This window comes from Pan troglodytes, chromosome 14, assembly GCF_028858775.2.
Source record: "Pan troglodytes isolate AG18354 chromosome 14, NHGRI_mPanTro3-v2.0_pri, whole genome shotgun sequence".
Lineage (NCBI taxonomy): Eukaryota > Metazoa > Chordata > Mammalia > Primates > Hominidae > Pan > Pan troglodytes.
Window position 1 is genome coordinate 39,975,728 of NC_072412.2, and position 20,163 is coordinate 39,995,890.

The 20,163-nt window shown below is 41.3% G+C and overlaps 1 protein-coding gene across 6 annotated transcripts in view; it reads right to left on the bottom strand.

Moving 5' to 3' along the window:
- Positions 1-20,163, bottom strand: part of LOC129136722 (phosphatidylinositol 3,4,5-trisphosphate 3-phosphatase TPTE2-like) — a 122,691-nt gene that overhangs the window by 80,737 nt on the left and 21,791 nt on the right. Inside the window, exons 1-2 of one of the 6 annotated variants that reach the window (XR_010150650.1) lie at positions 2,935-4,270; positions 87-425 (exon numbers count right to left, since the gene is read on the bottom strand). The exons of 4 other annotated variants lie outside the window; for them this stretch is intronic. The gene's annotated coding sequence lies outside the window, so the exon portion shown is untranslated. Of the gene's footprint in view, positions 1-86; positions 426-2,934; positions 4,271-20,163 lie in introns of those variants that run through there. One more of the 6 variants, XR_010150651.1, reaches the window with a different exon arrangement.

Sequence of the window (20,163 nt, forward strand, 5' to 3'; positions counted from 1 at the left end):
GCGTTCCCCCTGTCGGATTGTAAATCCTAGGTAGTGTACCTGCTGTCTGCAGATCTGAGCTTTCTTCTTGGACACCTTATACTCACAGTCCTCCAGGTGTCAGAGCAGGGCGTCTGTTCCTTTGGCGCACCCAACTGCTGTGGAGTGTCCCAGCAGGAGGTCATCGACATACTGGAGCAACACACAGCCTCGGTCTCTGGCAGGAAACTTTCGCAGGTCTTGAGCCAGGGCCTCCCTGAAGATAGTGAGGGAGTTCCTGAACCCTTGAGGAAGCCAGGTCCAAGTGTACTGAGCGGTGACACCTAAGCCTGGATCTTCCCACTGGAAAGCAAACAGTTTCTGGCTCTCAGGAGCTAGTCTGGTGCTAAAGAAAGTGTCCTTCAAGTCCAGGCAGGTGAACCAGCTGTCTTCAGCTGGCAGTAACCCTAAGAACATGTACGGGTTAGGTACCATTGGGTGCAAATTCACTGTAGCTTGATTAACCAAGCGCAAGTCCTATACTGGTCTGTAAACCTTGGTTCCTGGATTGGGAACAGGCAGCAGGGGTGTGTTCCAGGGAGACTGACAGGGGGCTATAATTCCAAAGGCCTTCAGGCACTGGAGATGGATCTGGATACCTTCAAGAGCTTCTCTGGTTACGGGGGCTTCGTTTACTGCTAGCCCCAGAGGATCATCTTCTGCCCACACCCTTAGCCACTGCTTAGCCAAAGCTGGTCCTATCTCTTGGCCTGGCTCAGTTAAGAAAAGTCCATTCTTCCTCCCAGGGGACTGTAAGGGCCATAATGACTCCCATTCCAGGTAACTTTAGTGGTAAAGAGCTGTGCTTTGTAAAAGAGATGGTGGCCCTCAGCTTGCTAAGCAAGTCCCTTCCCAGCAAGGGCAAGGGGCAGTCGGGCATGTACAAGAACTGGTGAATCACTTCATGTCTCCCTACAGTACAAGTCCGGGGCAAGTAGAAAGCTTGTTTTTTCAAGACTCCTGTGGCTTTGATTATATCAATAGTCTTTTTGGATAAGGGGGTGACTGGGGTGGTTACTACTGAATGTTCAGGACAAGTATCAACAGGAAACTCAATGTCCTTGCTCCTGACTGTCATCCTGACCATGGGCTCATTGAGGGCACCTGAGCCCGGTCCCCCTCAGTCCAGTAACCCTTCTGCTAGATTAAACAAGGCCCCTTCATCCTTGCCTGAGACCTCTGGCTCGGAGCCATTTTGTTTCTCTTTTAACTAGGGGCACTTGTCTTTCCAATGCGCTGTTTCTTTACAGTATGCACACTGGTTACGCTGCAGGCATGGTTGGTCAGACTGAGCGTTTTTCCCAGGGTCCCCCCTTCCTCGGCCCTTCGGGGGAACTCCTCTAATAGCTGCAGCTAGCAGATAGGCGTTTTGCCGGGCTTGGCACTTGCTTTCTTTGCGGCTCTCTCTACCGCCTGCCACATCTCTATTCACAAACACCTGACTGGCTATTTTTAATAACTGTGAAGTATTCATACCCACAAACCCAGCCTGTTTCTGAAGCTTTCTTCTAATATCTTTGGTGCTTTGACTAACTAAAGCCATGTTAATCATGCGCTGATTTTCAGGGCTATTGGGATCAAAGGGAGTATACATACGATAGGCCTCACATAGTCCCTTGTAAAATTGTGCTGGACTCTCTTCTTTTCCTTGAATGACCTCAGAGACTTTGTTAACATCTGTGGCCTTCTGAGCTCCCTTTTTTAACCCTTCCAGGGGGGCCTCTCTATACCGTTTTAGTCTCTCAATGTCTGGCCCTTCATTTGGGTCCCACTGGGGGTCTGCTCCTGGTAACTGGACTCTCACATACTCCTGGGGGTTTTGGTAACTGGCCGGAGCATGTTCCTCTAGCCACTTAGTTGCTGCCTGGAGCACCCTTTGCTTTTCATCTGTGTTAAAGAGGTACATGAGCAGCTGGTGGCAATCAGCCCAAGTAGGGTTATGAATCTGGATAATAGTTTGGAGCAAATCAATTAATGCTTAAGGCTTTTCACTATAAGATGGGGTATTGTTCTTCCAGTTGAGGAGATCAGCAGAGGTGAAGGGTTGATACACAAAGGCACTCCTTTCTACCATATGCCCATCCTCGTCTACCCCAGTATATCGCTGCTCCCTCAGGGGCATTTGTATTCCAGTCTTAGGCCATAAAAGAGACACCAGGGGAGGGGTTTCTCCCACAGCTTCACATCCTCTCTTGTCTACTCTGGGTGGTCTAGGGGTGTGTGTGTCCTGTGGAGGCACAGGTGCTGTGGGCTCAGAAGTGGGGAGTCTCTCTTCTCAGTAAGCGGGGGGCATCGCTGGTGCCATTTCCTGCCATAAGTCTTCTGATATTGGATTGGACAGAACTTTAGGGGCCGACTTCCCTTGGCAGGTGGAGCGGGATCCTTCCTTAGCTATCTGTCCTTTCACCACTAACACTGTGGCTGCCTCTCCTCTTAACCACGGTGGGGGGTTCTAAAACCAGCTGTAACCAAGTGTCCATGCATGGGAACTGGTCTGGGTGCCCTGGCTTACAGGTTATCTTATGCCATACCTTTGAAACAAGGGTCCTATCCAGGCTTCTTCTGATGGCCAACCCACCTCAAATACTGGCCAGTCTATCTTACACAAAGTTCTAAGTTTTCCTGGTGTCATAGTAACTCCATAGTCTCCCTTAAATCCCTACTTAAAATTTTTTAACATAGTTCCTAGTGGAGTGGGTTTACTTTGCGTCTGACCCATTTTTCTCTCGAGACAATGTTCACACTACAAGAAGGAAAGGGTAAAGATCACTCACTCATCTAATTCACACTAAATCAAGCATTTCAAGCCAAGTCAAAATCAAAACCAAAACCAAAGTGCCGATAAAGGCACACCATGGGTGATCAGGTCACGCGTCCACTCAAATGGAGTGGGCAAGTCCCCAAGACCAGTCTTACCATATTCCAGATGTCCGGACTCCAAGTGCCAGTTCCTTTCTGGTGTTCAGCCACTGCGTTGATCCTCCGCAGGAGCCTGCCATGCACTGCTCTGTTGAGGCGTTCCACCGGGGCAAATGCCTACCCAGGAGTGCTCTCAGGATCCACGTCACTCAAGCTGGCCGGAGTCCCCTGCAGGGATGCTCCACAGGGCAGGCCTGAGCCACCTAAGGGGCTGCCTTGACTATCTGCTAATCACCTCGCTTCCCAGTCAGAGAACCAAGAAATGTAGCAGGACAAGCTGTGGACAAAACCCCTCAGACACCAGGTTGAGAAAGGAAGTAGCTTTATTCAGCCAGGAGCATCAGCAGACTTGTGTCTCAAAAACCAAGCTCCCTGAGAGAGAAATTCCTGCCCCTTTTTAGGGCTTACAATTCCAAGGAGGTCCACGTGAAAAGGTCGTGATCGATTGAGCAAACATGGGGTACGTGGCTGGGGCTGCATGCGTCAGTAATCAAGACAGAACAGAACAGTGCAGAAAGTTTCACAATGCTTCCTCATGCAATGTCTGGAATCTATAGCTAATACAAGCGGTTAGGTCAGGGGTTGATTTTTAACTACCAGACCAGGCCTGAAGTGCAGTGCTGGGCTGTCTATTGATCTCATTTTTGCCTTTCTTTAACTTTTACTTCCTCTTTCTTTTTCTGAGGTATGAGACAATAAGAGAGGTGGTCTCCTTCCTTAGATCAGGCTGAATTTATTGACTTGGGCCCACTAAGTAGGGACTCTGCATTTAATGTTGCAGCTTGAGGAGTTAAAAAAGCACTTCCTGTACAGCCTGCAGAACCATGGGCCAAAATAAATTTTTCTTTTTTTTTTCTGATGGAGTCTCACTCTGTCACCCAGGCTGGAGTGCAGTGGAACAATCTCAGCTCACAGCACCCTCCACCTCCCAGGTTCAAGCAATTCTCCTGCCTCCGCCTCACGAGTAGCTGGGACTACAGGCATGTGCTACTATGCCCTGCTAATTTTTGTATTTGTGGTAGAGATGGGGTTTGACCATGTTGGCCAGGCTGGTCTTGAACTCTTGACCTCAAGTGATTGGCCCGCTTTGGCCTCCCAAAGTGCTGGGATTACAGGAGTGAGCCACCATGCCTGGCCCTCTTTTCTTTAGGAATTACCCAGTGTCAGGTATTCCTTTACAGCAAGGCAAGAAATAACATAATCCCATAGGGCAAAATAAATATCCATAAATCCATATGGACATAAATAATTCAATAAATAAATGTATGAGAGAAGAGACACTTCTTCCTTACAGAATTCCAATTAATCAATGAAGAAGGAATGAGTAAAATACAAAATCCCCACTAGAACACCACAGTAGTAACTGTTGACAAGATCCACCAATGAATGAGAAAACCAGCAGGCAAAAGTTTGAGAAGAAACAGGATGCTAGCACGGTCTCAAAGCATCTCTCCAAGATGTGTATCATTTACAAAGGGAGAAAAGTAACTTACAGTAATGAAACCTGGGAGAGTCCACCTTAACCAAGTGATCATGGTAAATATCATTAATAAGCCACGTTGGCATCCTGTACCCCTGATAGGAAATAACAAGGGCATTTCACTTTGTGATCTTCTTCCCCCAAACACATCACCTTAGTCTAATCATGAGGAAAACGTGGACAAAACCAAACTGAGGATCATTCTACAAAAAAGCTGGCCAGTACTCATCAAGAGTCCATGAAAGACAAGGAAATACGGAACAACTGTCACAGATTGGAGGAAACTGAGGGGACACAAATGAATGCAACATGAGATCTTAGATTATATCCTGGAATATTAAAAAGGCATGGAAGGGGTGGGAGGAGATGGTGAAAATCAAAGGGCTATAGTTTAATTCATAGTATTGTATCAAAGTTAATTTCCTCATTTTGATTACTGAACTACAGTTATATAAGTTTTTAACGTCGGGGAAGCAAAGTGGTAGAAATATGTGAACTCTGTACTATTTCTTCAAATTTTCTGTAAGTCTAAAATTATTTCAGAAATAAAATAAAAACACATGCATCCACAAAATAGTAACTACGGAGAGGTGATAATGTGTTAATGAGCTTGATTTTGATGATCATTTCACAACGCATGTGCATATCAACCATCAAATTGTACACCATATATAATTTTTATGTCAATAAATCTTAAAATATATAAAAATAAATGAATTAATAAAATAAAAAATAAATTAAAAATAAGAATAAGCTCCATCTGAAGCGCTACTTGCATAGTGCACATTGAAAACCACATCCTGCTGCTGCTGGCTGGAGGACTTGAATACCATTCAGACTTTCCCCTAGTACCGTGCAGCTCTTCATCTAAAATCATAACTACAAAATTGCTGGCAAGGTACTCTCCCTGGTCCTCGATTTTCCATACCTATAAAATGAAAGGGTTAGGAAAAAAAGATACTATTCTTTCTCTTTTTTCGTTTTTGGTTTTTTTTTTTGAGATGGAGTCTTGCTCTGTCGCCCAGTCTGGAGTGCAGTGGTGCAATCTCCAGCTCACTGCAAGCTCTGCCTCCCGGGTTCACGCCATTCTCCTGCCTCAGCCTCCTAAGTAGCTGGGACTACAGGTGTCCGCCATCACGCCCGGCTAAGTTTTTGGTAGTTTTTGTAGACACAGGGTTTCAATCTGTTAGCCAGGATGTTCTCGATCTCCTGACTTTGTGATCCGCCCACCTCAGCCTCCTAAACTGCTGGGATTACAGGTGTGAGCCACCATGCCCGGCCTCTTTCTCAGTTTTGAAATTCTATGCTTCATGCTTCATAATTCTCAACTCTTCTTAGCTTGGCCTTCATTGCCAAGTTAAGTTAACAACTTTGGTGTAGAAGTGACCAGAGATTATATATACCAGTTTGGGGCTTAGTATGTCATCACATTAACCAAAGACAGTCCATGTATGTGGCAGAGGTAATTGGGTTCTTAGTTTTCTTTTTTGTTTTCCTTTTTTCTTTTTGAGACACAGTCTCACTCTGTCACCCAGGCTGGAGTGCAGTGGCATGATCTTGGGTCACTGCAACCTCCACCTCCCGGGTTCAAGCAATTCTCCTGCCTCAGCCTCCCAAGTAGCCAGGATTACAGGCATGCGCCACGACGCCTGGCTAATTTTTATATTTTTGGTAGAGACAGAGTTTCACCATGTTAGCCAGGCTGGTCTCGAACTCCTGACCTGAGGTGATCCGCTCACCTCAGCCTCCCAAAGTGCTGAGATTACAGGCATGAGCCATCGCACCCAGCCAGGTTCTTAGGTTTCAATATCTCAGAAAGCTAATTAATAATCGTAATCTCATTTAAATCTCTTGATTTTACACAGTAATAACAGTGAACACATGGTGAAATTCGGCCCATCTAACTCAGAAACTTCATTTTAGGACAATATTTCAAACTCCTTTCCCATCTAGCCATTTTTCAGTAGCAGACATGTGGCACACCTGACTCCCTTCACCTCCCTCTTAGTGAAGGTTTAGGGATTAGAGATGTACTCAAAGCCAGAACTCAGTGGCCTAAATCACCAGTCCTTGGATTACTACAAGCTCACCTAGAGTCTAAAAGAACAATTCTCCTTATGCCCATTGTGATCCTGGAAACATTACTTCTCTCCTCAGTTGCTGTTTCTCACTTAGCATCTCATTTTGGAAATCTTTGTTTCTCTGTGGCCACTAGGACATTTGCTCCACTGAACTTTCTGGCTTTAATTTTTGCCCCCTCAATCAGTCCCAAATAGCCCTACTGAAGTAGCCCCAGAAACTCGCATTGCTATTCCACTCTTTCATGATTTCTCATCTACATATTAACCACTCCAACATTCCTGCATTTGTGGTCATCTTGTCAGCACATCTCGCTGACCTAAATGAGGAAATTCCTATTCCTTTTACTCCAGATTATCCATATAATTCTTCTTGAAAGCTATTCTTGGGATGTACTAAGGAAAGTACTTGACTTTTGGTGTCTGATGATGTAGGGTTTAAGTGCTGGCTGCACCACTTACTTAGGAAATTTCAAAAAGGTATTAAATTCTTATAAATGGGAATAATGCCTACTTTATAAGGTGTTTCAAAAATTCAGTGATAATGTATGTGATATACACAGCACAAGGTCAGTCTGTTGAGAAGGACCCTGCCGGTCGTGGCTATGAAGATGATAAGTACCCATGGGATGTCATGAACAGAGCAGTCACCTCTACTGACCTCAGCCACAAAACACCAGCCCTTCTAGCTTCCCTGGATCCTTTGCTAACTGTGCTTTTTTCTAGGAGAGTATGTGTTTCTCTATTTGGCTTGAGAACTGAACAATCCTTCAAAGGGTTGAAGTATCTTTATTATATATACGGTCTATGCTTTATCATACTAATTTTTTTTTTTTTTTGAGGCAGGGTCTCACTCTGTGGTTCAGGCTGGAATGTAGTGGCATGATCACAGATCACTGCAGCCTTGAACTCATGGGCTCAAGTGACCCTCCCGCCTCAGCCTTCTGAGTAGCTGGGACTTTAGGTGCACACCACCAGGTCTGGCTAATTTTTTTTTTTTTTAGAGATGGAGTCTCACTATGTTGCCCAGGCTGGTCTCAAACTCCTGGGCTCAAGTGATCCTCCCACCTAGGCCTCTCAATGTATTGAGATTACAGATGTAAGCCACCTTGCCCAGCCCTAAATTTTTTTTCTTATGGTAAAATACACAAAAATGTACCATCCTAACCATGTTTAAGTGCGCAATTCAGTGGTGTGAAATACATTCACATTGTTATGTAGCCATCACTACTATCCATCCCCTGAACTTTTAAAAAAGTCATCCCAAACAGAAAGTCTATACCCATTAAACACTAACTCTCTATTCTCCCCTACCACCAGCCCCTGGAAACTACTTTCTGTCTCTATGAACTTGCCTATTCTAGGTTCTTCACATACATGGAATCATATATTTGTGCTTCTGTGACTGGCTTATTTCACTTAGTATAATGTTCTCAAGGTTCATCTATGTTGTAGCATATATAAGAATTGCACTTCTTTTTAGGCTAAATCATAGTCCATTGTACATATATACCTCATTTTGTTTATCCATTCATCTATGGATGAACATTTGGGTTGTTTCCACATTTTGGCTATTGTGACTTTATCCTGTTTTACATTCTGCAGAAATTTACATCTTTATTTTCAGAACTATTAAGTTTCCTCATACTAACAGTCACAGGGAGAGAGTCATGAAAGACTTTTATTTGACTTCATTTTTTGGTCATTTATTCTTTTTTTTTTTTTTTTGGCAGCCACAAAGACTGGGATTTCTAATTCTAGTTATGATAAGTAGACAATTTAAGCCATTTATCCTTTTTTCTGTTTCCTTTTCAAGAAAAGAAAATAGTATTTTTATAAAATATGATCGTGTCAGTTTGGTCTATTTTTATATGTGTTAAGGAGAGCAATAATAGTCAAAAGAATAACAATATAACGATTAGGTATTTAGTTTAAAAAAAAAAAGTAGAGGATGGGGCAATAGATAGCCTGCCTCTTCTCTAACCAATTTGTTAACTGTTTAAGAAATTGACAATAAAGAATATGGCATATGGAGGCCAGAATGTTACTTTTATCATGAACAAAGTTGATTTCAGAGAATGCAGCTTATCTCTACTTGCAGGCAGATGGCCATCTTAATTCTATATCCCAGAATTAAACAGGTCTCCCAGCCACTCATACACATGTCTCCTGCAGGGAAGGAAAAATTATCGACTGACAAACAGTCTGATTAAATGCTTGTCTTTTATACCTGCTATGGTTTGAATGTGTCTCCTCCAAAACTTAGGTGTTGCTAATGTGACGGTATTAAGAGGTAGGGCCTTTAAAAGGTGATTAGGCCACAAGGGCTCCTGTCTTGTGAATGGGATTAGATGCCCTTATAAAAGGGCTTCAAAGAGGGAGTCATCCCTTTTTGTCCTTCTGCCTTCTGTTATATGAGCACACAGCATTCTTCCCCCACTCCTCAATACGCAACAGTCAAACTGCTATCTTGGAAGCAAAAAGACCAGACCCTCACCAGATAACTGAACCTGCCAGTGCCTTCATCTTGGATTTCCTGACTTCCAGACCTGTGAGGAAACAAATTCCTGTTCTTTATAAATTACCCAGTCTGTGGTATTCTGTTATAGCAGCTCAAAACAGACTAACACAATGTCCTCACCCCACCTCTCTGCCTTGGTACCCATCACATTGTGTAGCAATGGCCTGCCTTGGCCTGTCTCTTTTCTATGAGCATGTTGCCTTCATCCATTCTTCCACTCACTCAACTGGTTTTATTGAGTGCCTATTTTGGGCCTAGCAATATGCTAGGTCTTGCATTCAAGTCTTCTGTCAACAGAGGTGACAGAAACTGACATAACACCTACCCTTAACGAAAGCAGCATAGAAAATATTGTAAAGGAGACAGAGTGCAGCATTAGACAATAAGAAGGGCAGAGTGACTTAACAAACTGGGAGAAGGCTTTTCTTGGGAAGTCACATTTTTGATGACACCTCGAGGTCAAGGAGTATACTTCACCTGTATATTATACTCTGGTGTCCAGTAGAGGCATAGTACATAGCAGAGCTCAGTAAATGCTTAACAAATTAATCAATGAGTGATATATGTGAAAACACTTTATATGCAGTCAAAGTACCACACAGATGTTAACTATTATCATATAGTTAATACGGAGAGATCTACTTTTGTGCAGCTTCTCTGGAATACCCAAAAAGATATATGGCAGTGTCTGGAGACATTGTGAGTTGTCACAACTGGAGTTGAGGGGAGATGTGGTAATGGCATCTAGTGAGTAGAGACCACAGTTGCTACTAAACATCCTACAATATACACAGCAATCCCCCAAAATGTCAATAATGCCACTATTAAGAAATCCAATTCTGAAAAAAGGTTCCAAGATGGCCTAATAGGAACAGCTCCAGTCTACAGCTCCCAGCGTGAGTGACGCAGAAGATGGGTGATTTCTGCATTTCCAACTGACCTTTGAAGAGAGTAGTAGTTCTCCCAGCATGGAGTATGAGATCTGAGAATGGACAGACTGCCTCCTCAAGTGGGTCCCTGACCCCTGTGTAGCCTAACTGGGAGGCACCCCTGAGTAGGGGCAGACTGACACTTCACAAGGCCGGGTACCCCTCTGAGACGAAGCTTCCAGAGGAACAATCAGGCAGCAACATTTGCCGTTCTGCAATATTTGCAGTTCTGCAGCCTCTGCTGGTGATACCCAGGCAAACAGCGTCTGGAGTGGACCTCCAGCAAACTCCAACAGATGAGCAGCTGAGGGTCCTGACTGTTAGAAGGAAACCTAACAAACAGAAAAGACATCCACATCAAAACCCCATCTGTACGTCACCATCATCAAAGACCAAAGGTAGATAAAACCACAAAGATGGGGAGAAACCAGAGCAGAAAGGCTGAAAATTCTAAAAATCAGAGTGCCTCTTCTCCTCCAAAGGAATGCAGCTCCTCACCAGCAACGGAACAAAGCTGGATGGAGAATAACTTTGATAAGTTGAGAGAAGAAGGCTTCAGAAGACTGGTAATAACTAACTTCTCTGAGCTAACGGACGATGTTCAAATCAATTGCAAAGAAGCTAAAAACCTTGAAAAAAGATTCGACGACTGGCTAACTAGAATAAACAGCATAGAGAATACCTTAAATGACCTGATGGAGCTGAAAAACATTGGAACAAGAACTACAAGACACATGCACAAGCTTCAGTAGCCAAATCGATCAACTGGAAGAAAGGGTATCAGTGATTGAGATCAAATGAATGAAATAAAGCAAGAAGAGAAGTTTAGAGAAAAAAGAGTAAAAAGAAATGAACAAAGCCTCCAAGAAATATGGGACTATGTGAAAAGACCAAATCTACGTCTGATTGGTGTACCTGAAAGTGACGGGGAGAATGCAACCAAGTTGGAAAACACCCTTCAGGATATAATCCAGGAGAACTTCCCCAACCTAGCAACGCGGGCCAACATTTAAATTCAGGAAATACAGAGAATGCCACAAAAATACTCCTCGAGAAGAGCAACCCCAAGACACATAATTGTGAGATTCACCAACATTGAAATGAAGGAAAAAATGTTAAGGCAGCCAGAGAAAAAGATCGGGCTACCCACAAAGGGAAGCCCATCAGACTAACAGTGGATCTCTCGGCAGAAACTCTACAAGCCAGAAGATAGTGGGGGCCAATATTGAACATTCTTAAAGAAAAGAATTTTCAACCCAGAATTTCATATCCAGCCAAATTAAGCTTCATAAGTGAAGGAGAAATAAAATTCTTTACAGACAAGTGAATGCTGAGAGATTTTGTCACCACCAGGTCTGCCTTACAAGAGCTCCTGAAGGAAGCACTAAACATGGAAAGGAACAACCGGTACCAGCCACTGCAAAAACACACCAAATTGTAAAGACCATTGAGGCTAGGAAGAAACTCCATCAACTAACAAGCAAAATAACCAGCTAACATCATAATGACAGGATCTAATTCACACATAACAATATTAACCTTAAATGTAAATGGCCTAAATGCTCCAATTAAAAGACACAAACTGGCAAATTGGATAAAGAGTCAAGACCCATCAGTGTGCTGTATTCAGGAGACCCATCTCACATGCAGAGACACACATAGGCTCAAAATAAATGGATGGAGGAAGATCTACCAAGCAAATGGAAAACAAAAAAAGCAGGGGTTGCAATCCTAGTCTCTGATAAAACAGACTTTAAACCAACAAAGATCAGAAGAGACAAAGAAGGCCATTACATAATGGTAAAGGGATCAATTCAACAAGAAAAGTTAACTATCCTAAATACATATACACCCAATACAGGAGCACCCAGATTCATAAGCAAGTCCTTAGAGACCTACAAAGAGACTTAGACTCCCACACAATAATAATGGGAGACTTTAACACCCCACTGTCAACATTAGACAGATCAACGAGACAGAAAGTTAACAAGGATATCCAGGAATTGAACTCAGCTCTGCACCAAGTGGACCTAATAGACATCTACAGAACTCTCCACCCCAAATCAACAGAATATACATTCTTCTCAGCACCACACCACACTTATTCCAAAACTGACCACATAGTTGGAAGTAAAGCACTCCTCAGCAAATGTAATAGAACAGAAATTATAACAAACTGTGTCTCAGACCACAGTGCAATCAAACTAGAACTCAGGATTAAGAAACTCACTCAAAACCGCTCAACTACATGGAAACTGAACAACCTGCTCCTGAATGACTACTTGGGTACATAACGAAATGAAGGCAGAAATAAAGATGTTCTTTTAAATCAATGAGAACAAAGACACAACATACCAGAATCTCTGGGACACATTTAAAGCAGTGTGTAGACAGAAATTTACAGCACTAAATGCCCACAAGAGAGAGCAGGAAAGATCTAAAATCGACACCGTAACATCACAATTAAAAGAACTAGAGAAGCAAGAGCAAACACTTCAAAAGCTAGCAGAAGCCGAGAAATAACTGAACTGAAGGAGACAGAGACACAAAAAACCCTTCAAAAAATCAATGAATCCAGAAGCTGGTTTTTTGAAAAGATCAACAAAATTGATAGACTGCTAGCAAGATTAACAAAGAAAAGAGAGTAGAATCAAATAGATGCAATAAAAAATGATAAAGGGGATATCACAACCGATCCCACAGAAATACAAACTACCATCAAAGAATACTCTAAACACCTCTATGCAAATAACTAGAAAATCTAGAAGAAATGGATAAATTCCTGGACACATACACCCTCCCAAGACTAAACCAGGAAGAAGTTGAATCCCTGAATAGACCAATAACAGGCTTTAAAATTGAGGCAATAATTAATAGCCTACCAACCAAAAAAAGTCCAGGACCAGACGGATTCACAGCTGAATTCTACCAGAGGTACAAAGAGGAGCTGGTACCATTCCTTCTGAAACTATTCCAATCAATAGAAAAAGAGGGAATCCTCCCTAACTCATTTTATGAAGCCAGCATCATCCTGATACCAAAGCCTGGCAGAGACACAACAAAAAAAAAGAATTTTAGACCAATATCCCTGATAAACACCAACACAAAAATCCTCAATAAAATACTGGCAAACCGAATCCAGCAGCACATCAAAAAGCTTATCCACCATGATCAAGTGGGCTTCATCCCAGGAATGCAAGGCTGGTTCAACATATGCAAATCAATAAATGTAATCCAGCATATAAACAGATCCAAAGACAAAGACCACATGATTATCTCAATAGATGCAGAAAAGGCCTTTGACAAAATTCAACAACACTTCATGCTAACAACTCTCAATAAATTAGGTATTGATGGGATGTATCTCAAAATAATAAGAGCTATTTATGACAAACCCACAGCCAATATCATACTGAATGGGCAAAAACTGGAAGCATTTCCTTTGAAAACTGGCACAAGACAGGGATGCCCTCTCTCACCACTCCTATTCAACATAGTGTTGGAAGTTCTGGCCAGGGTAATCAGGCAGGAGAAAGAAATAAAGGGTATTCAATTAGGAAAAGAGGAAGTCAAATTGTCCCTGTTTGCAGATGACATGATTGTATATTTAGAAAACCCCATCCTCTCAGCCCAAAATCTCCTTAGGCTGATAAGCAACTTCAGCAAAGTCTCAGGATACAAAATCAATGTGCAAAAATCACAAGCATTCCTATACAACAATAACAGACAAACAGAGAGCCAAATCATGAGTGAACTCCCATTCACAATTGCTTCAAAGAGAATAAAATACCTAGGAATCCAACTTACAAGGGATGTGAAGGACTTATTCAAGGAGAATTACAAACCACTGCTCAGCGAAATAAAAGAGGACACAAACAAATGGAAGAACATTCCATGCTCATGGGTAGGAAGAATCAATATCGTGAAAATGGCCATACTGCCCAAGGTAATTTATAGATTCAATGCCATCCCCATCAAGCTAGCAATGACTTTCTTCACAGAATTGGAAAAAACTACTTTCAAGTTCATATGGAACCAAAAAAGAGCCCGCATTCCCAAGACAATCCTAAGCCAAAAGAACAAAGCAAGAGGCATCATGCTACTTGACTTCAAACTATACTACAAGGGTACGGTAACCAAAACAGTATGGTACTGGTACCAAAACAGAGATATAGACCAATGGAACAGAACAGAGCCCTCAGAAGTAATACCACACATCTACAACCATCTGATCTTTGACAAACCTGAGAAAAACAAGAAATGGGGAAAGGATTCCCTATTTAATAAATGGTGCTGGGAAAACTGGCCATATGTAGATAGCTGAAACTGGATCCCTTCCTTACACCTTACACAAAATTTAATTCAAGATGGATTAAAGACTTAAATGTCAGATCTGAAACCATAAAAACCCTAGAAGAAAACCTAGGCAATACCATTCAGGACATAGGCATGGGCAAGGACTTCATGTCTAAAACACCAAAAGCAACGGCAACAGAAGCCAAAATTGACAAATGGGATCTAATTAAACTAAAGAGCTTCTGCACAGCAAAAGAAATTACCATCAGAGTGAACAGGCAACCTACAGAATGGGAGAAAATTTTTGCAATCTATCCATCTCACAAAGGGCTAACATCCAGAATCTATTAAGAACTTAAACAAATTTACAAGAAAAAATCAAACAATCCCATCAAAAAGTGGGCGAAGGATATGAACAGACACTTCTCAAAAGAAGACATTTATGCAGCCAACAGACACATGAAAAAATGCTCATCATCACTGGTCATCAGAGAAATGCAAATCAAAACCACAATGAGATACCATCTCATACCAGTTAGAATGGCGATCATTAAAAAGTCAGGAAACAACAGGTGCTGGAGAGGATGTGGAGAAATAGGAACACTTTTACACTGTTGGTGGGACTGTAAACTAGTTCAGCCATTGTGGAAGACAGTGTGGCGATTCCTCAAGGATCTAGAACTAGAAATACCATTTTACCCAGCCATCCCATTAGTGGGCATATACCCAAAGGACTATAAATCATGCTGCTATAAAGACACATGCACATGTATGTTTATTGCAGCACTATTCACAATAGCAAAGACTTGGAACCAACCCAAATGTCCATCAATGATAGATTGGATTAAGAAAACGTGGCACATATACACCATGGAATACTATGCAGTCATAAAAAAGGATGAGTTAATGTCCTTTGTAGGGACATGGATGAAGCTGGAAACCATCATTCTCAGCAAACTATCACAAGGACAAAAAACCAAACACTGCATGCTCTCACTCATAGGTGGGAATTGAACAATAAGAACACTTGGATACAGGGTGGGGAACACCACACACCGGGGCCGGTCGTGGGGTGGGGGGAGTGGGGAGGGATACCATTAGGAGATATACCTAATGTAAATGACGAGTTAATGGGTGCAGCACACCAACATGGCACGTGTATACATATGTAACAAACCTGCATGTTGTGCACATGTACCCTAGAACTTAAAGTATAATAATAAAAGAAATCCAATTCTAAAATAATTACTGCATTTATATGTGCATTCATCTGTTTTACAGTGGAAAAACATTTCACTGTATAAACATAATACAATGAATGCTACCATTTTTGTATTCATTCATTCAACAAATAATTACTAAACACCTATTATAAGATAGTATAGTCCTCAAGACTGTGGGGGATTTTTATTTTATTTGTAGAGAAAAGGGGCTTGCTCTGTCTCCCAGGCTGGAGTGCAGTGGAAGGATCATAGTTCACTGCAGCCTTGAACTTCTAGGCTCAAGTGATCCTCCGGTCTCAGCTTCCCAAGTAGCTGGAACTATAGACATGTGCCACCACTCTCAGCTAATTTTTCTGTTTTTTGTAGAGACAGGGTCTCACTATGTTGCCCAGGCTGGTCTGAAACTCCTGGCCTCAAGCCATTCTCCTACCTCAGCCACCCAAAGTGCTAGGATTACAGGCATGAGCCACCACACCCAGCTGGATTTTTAAAATATTAGACACATCCTCAACCATTTGGAAGTATGTGAGATACTTTAAGAAAGTTACTAAAGTTCTAAATAAATAAATGTGCTAAAACCTCAGGAGAGACCACACCTGACTGTGAAGAGGAAAGGCTTTATACACCCCTAAGGGCTTTGGACGGTAGAAGCATTTGCAAGAGTGAAGGGGTGGGTCTCCAGAGGCACAGGGAGTGGCCTAACTGGAGCACTGGGGTATGAAAAGACACTGCATAGAGGGGTATGGAGAAGCCCAATTTGCCTCAAGTCCAGGACTTGACTTGAAAAAAAAATCAGAGCAGTGAAAAATACAGATAAAAAAGAAGCAGAGCTGTGCACGGTGGCTTATGCCTGTAATCCCAACAATTTGGGAGACTGAGGCGGGCTGATCACCTGAGGTAGGGAGTTCGAGACCAGCCTGACCAACATGGAGAAACCCTGTCTCTACTAAAAATACAAAATTAGCTGGGTGTGGTGGTGCATGCCTGTAATCCCAGCTACTCAGGAGGCTGAGGCAGGAGAATCGCTTGAACCCGGGAGGCAGAGGTTGTGGTGAGCCAAGATCGTGCCATTGCACTCCAGCCTGGGGCAACAAGAGCAAAACACTATCTCAAAAAAAAAAAAAAAAAAAAAAAGGCCGGGTGCAGTGGCTCACGCCTGTAATCCCAGCACTTTGGGAGGCCGAGGTAGGTGGATCATGAGGTCAAGAGATCAAGACCATCCTGGCCAACATGGTGAATTCCTGTCTGTACTAAAAATACAAAAAATTAGCCAGGCGTGGTGGCAAATACCTGTAATCCCAGCTACTTGGGAGGCTGAGGCAGGAGAATCACTTGAACCCAGGAGGCAGCGGTTGCAGTGAGCCGAGATCGCGCCATTGCACTCCAGCCTGGGCAAAAAGAGCAAAACTCTTGTCACACACACACACACACACACACACACACACAAAAGAAGCAGAAGTTAACAACTTCTGAATGGAGTAAGTTCACTTATTAAAATTAAAAATTAATAGTATCCTAATAGCATCTTTTACTCTCTAATCAAGCTTAGTCCCAAGTCTATCCTTACCCCTAAACACACAATCACATAGCATTTATATCTACTTTTTGTTTTCTTTATTCAAATAATGCTCACTTCTATTTTTAAGTGGCTAAAATCAGCATTTTTAATGCAAATATTAAAGTAAGCATCGTAACATTATATAAAACAGTTTAAATGAATTGAATTAGAATGTTATATTCTAATTTTTTCTATGAAAAGGATCATTAGTTTTGCAAAGAGAATTTAAAAATCAAAAGGCAGACTTAACAAAAAGAGAAGCCCATTCACCCCTAGGTTCTTTGACTTCTTTTTATCAGATGATTATACCATCTGCCTTTAGCAAAAAACCTTCAAAATTTGCACCTTAAAATACTCTAACAAAGTGCTAACATAGGGAAAACTGCCAACATTTTTAATCAGACATCAAGTGATGGTATATGTATGTGGGGTATGTGGTCTCAAGTGTTTATTTTCTTTAGGAGCAAAGAAATGTGATAATTGTTTCCATAATAAGAAAAATATGAAATCATGTCACTGGGATAAGGGTGGAGTATAGTATCTTTAATGTAATTTACATGTTTAAACTCTACATACATAAAAACAAATATTTCATAAGAATCTCTAGAATTCCCTAAAGTAAACTATGATTTCTTTTTTTTTTTTTTTTTGAGACAGAGTTTCTGTCATCCAGGCTGGAGTGCAGTGGTGTGAACTCGGCTCACTTCAACCTCTGCCCTCCGGGTTCAAGTGATTCTCCTGCCAGCCTCCTGAGTAGCTAGAATTACAGGCATGAGCCACTGTGCCCAGCTATTTTTTTATAAAATAATATACCACCAATATTTTCTCATACACAGTATTAAGTGATAGTACTCTGGTTACTTTAAGGTGTCACTTCTGGTATATTTATCAAAAGGAGACAGAAATCCAATAGCTGGCAATGACACAGCAACAGTTACTGAAAAGAACTGTTAATATTATCTGAAAGATTAAAATTACATCTTGCTCCTTTAATTTTCAACTCATCTGAAAAATGAGGGCCTGAAAAGTACTGTGTTTATCACCACACTAAACCTGGCCACAGGGCACCCTATATTCACACTTCATGTTCCTGTAACCATTTACACATTGTCTATAAAAAGTTCCTTGTTTCACCTGAAAAGCAGCACAGACTAGCATTCACATCTACTGAAAGCCATCATGACCTATGTAATTGTGCAGCATGAACAAAGGCCTTTATAAAGCCAAAGGCAAAGCTCTTAGTAACAACCTGTTTCAGCTGAGACAAGCTGACCTCCGCTTTTGAAATTATACTTAATCATTCACCAAAATAGCTGCATATAATAAACCACTTAAAGCAGCTTTTTAAAAAAAGGTAAAGGGGGTTGGGTGCAGTGGCTCACACCTGTAATCCTGGCACTTTGGGAGGCTGAAGAGGAAGGATCACTTGAGCTCAGGCAGTTGAGACGGCAGTGAGCCATGATAGTGCCACTGCATTCCAGCATAGGCAACAGAGTGAGACCCTGTCTCCCCCAGCAAAAAAAAAAAAAAAGCGAAAAGAGGGGAGGGGCTAATTTTCTATGAATTCCCTTTTACACTTAATTCACTTTCAATGCTTGTACTTTCAAATGTTTCAATGTTTTTAAAAATGAAGTTTTAAGTCTTGATTCTGGCAGATAGTTCTAGAATTAGCACTAGTCCAATTTCAGAGGTGTTTATTGCAACCATTAAGAAACCATTCTATTTTCATTTAAGTCAAAAATACTTTAAAAGGTAACTTAAAACTTTGGCAGTTTGCTTGAATGTTGTTCTCACATGTACCAGGAAGGATCTCAAGGTGTTAATATCCCAAAAGAGTATTCACAGGTTGTCAATAAGAATCCCTACTGTGCTGGATCATTAGTTCTCAACATTATATGTATTACCATCCACCTCTAAAGTCTCCTCTGCATAGCACAGAGTTTACTTTTTTTCCAATGAAAGAAACTTCAAAATTAAAGAGATATCATTACTCTTAGGCAATCGTGATATCCAGACACCACCATCTTAAGTGGTAAGTAAGATCCCACTTACCACCACAGGTTAACATGAAGGGATCTTTCCCAGAGACTAAAGAGCTGGGGCAATTTATTGGCAAACTTTTGAGAACCATATACTTCAAGACTATACTCATTAAATAATTGCTTCCCTGATCTTCAGAATGCAACCTTCCCAACATACTCTTACTGAGCTCTTTGCACATTTAATTGTTACATCAAATTCCTTTGTCTGATAATAGCTCAGTCTTCCTGAGCTCAAACGAATACATCTACCTTCTTTATTTTTAAACTAAAATCTTTTTATAATCATTTTTTAAATGCAAAAAATGGCAAGGAATGGAGAAGACCTCAAAGGTCTTCTCTCAAGCTTCTAACAGCTCATTTCAAATATTTGCTGAGCACCTACTCTGAGCCAGAAACAGTGCTGGTACATAAGGACACAGCCTCTGTTCTTCTTAAAGTAATTAATCAGAAGAGACATTCCCATAAGTAAAAAGATTCCAGTATGTGTCATGTGTAATGATTGACCTATGTATCAGGAAATAATGAGTTATCCTGAGGGAAACATGCCAAAATGTCACCAGTGGTGAGTCTGAGTGATTACTTCCTAAGCTCCTTTATCTTTTCCAGATTTTCTATGATATGTTATAATATGCATTTACTGCTTTTACAGCCTGAATAAAAATCTAAATAACCAAAATAAAATAATAGGAATAGTACTAGTAACATTTATTGACTTTTATTATATACCCTGTGTGCTACATGCTTCACATACATTATCTCACTTAATAGAATCACCCTATTTAAAAAAAGACTGTTATCCATATTTTAGAGAGGAGGGAGCCAAAATATGAAATAATTTGCTGGAAATGTCTTTTCAGCTAGAATTTTTACTTATTTCCTCAGAAATAAGCAGGGGTTGAGACAAAAACAATCAGTTGTGTAAACAGAAAGAGTTGGAAATAGGTGCCATTTGTTGGATGTATAACCATAAGCAAGCAACTTAATCTCAGCGAGCCTCAGTTTCTCCTACTGTATTGTATTGTAAATGATTTAGTAGGCCCTAACTCATTTAGGGTTCTCAAGAGTAAATGATATTATGTATTAAAAAATAAAGAATTCT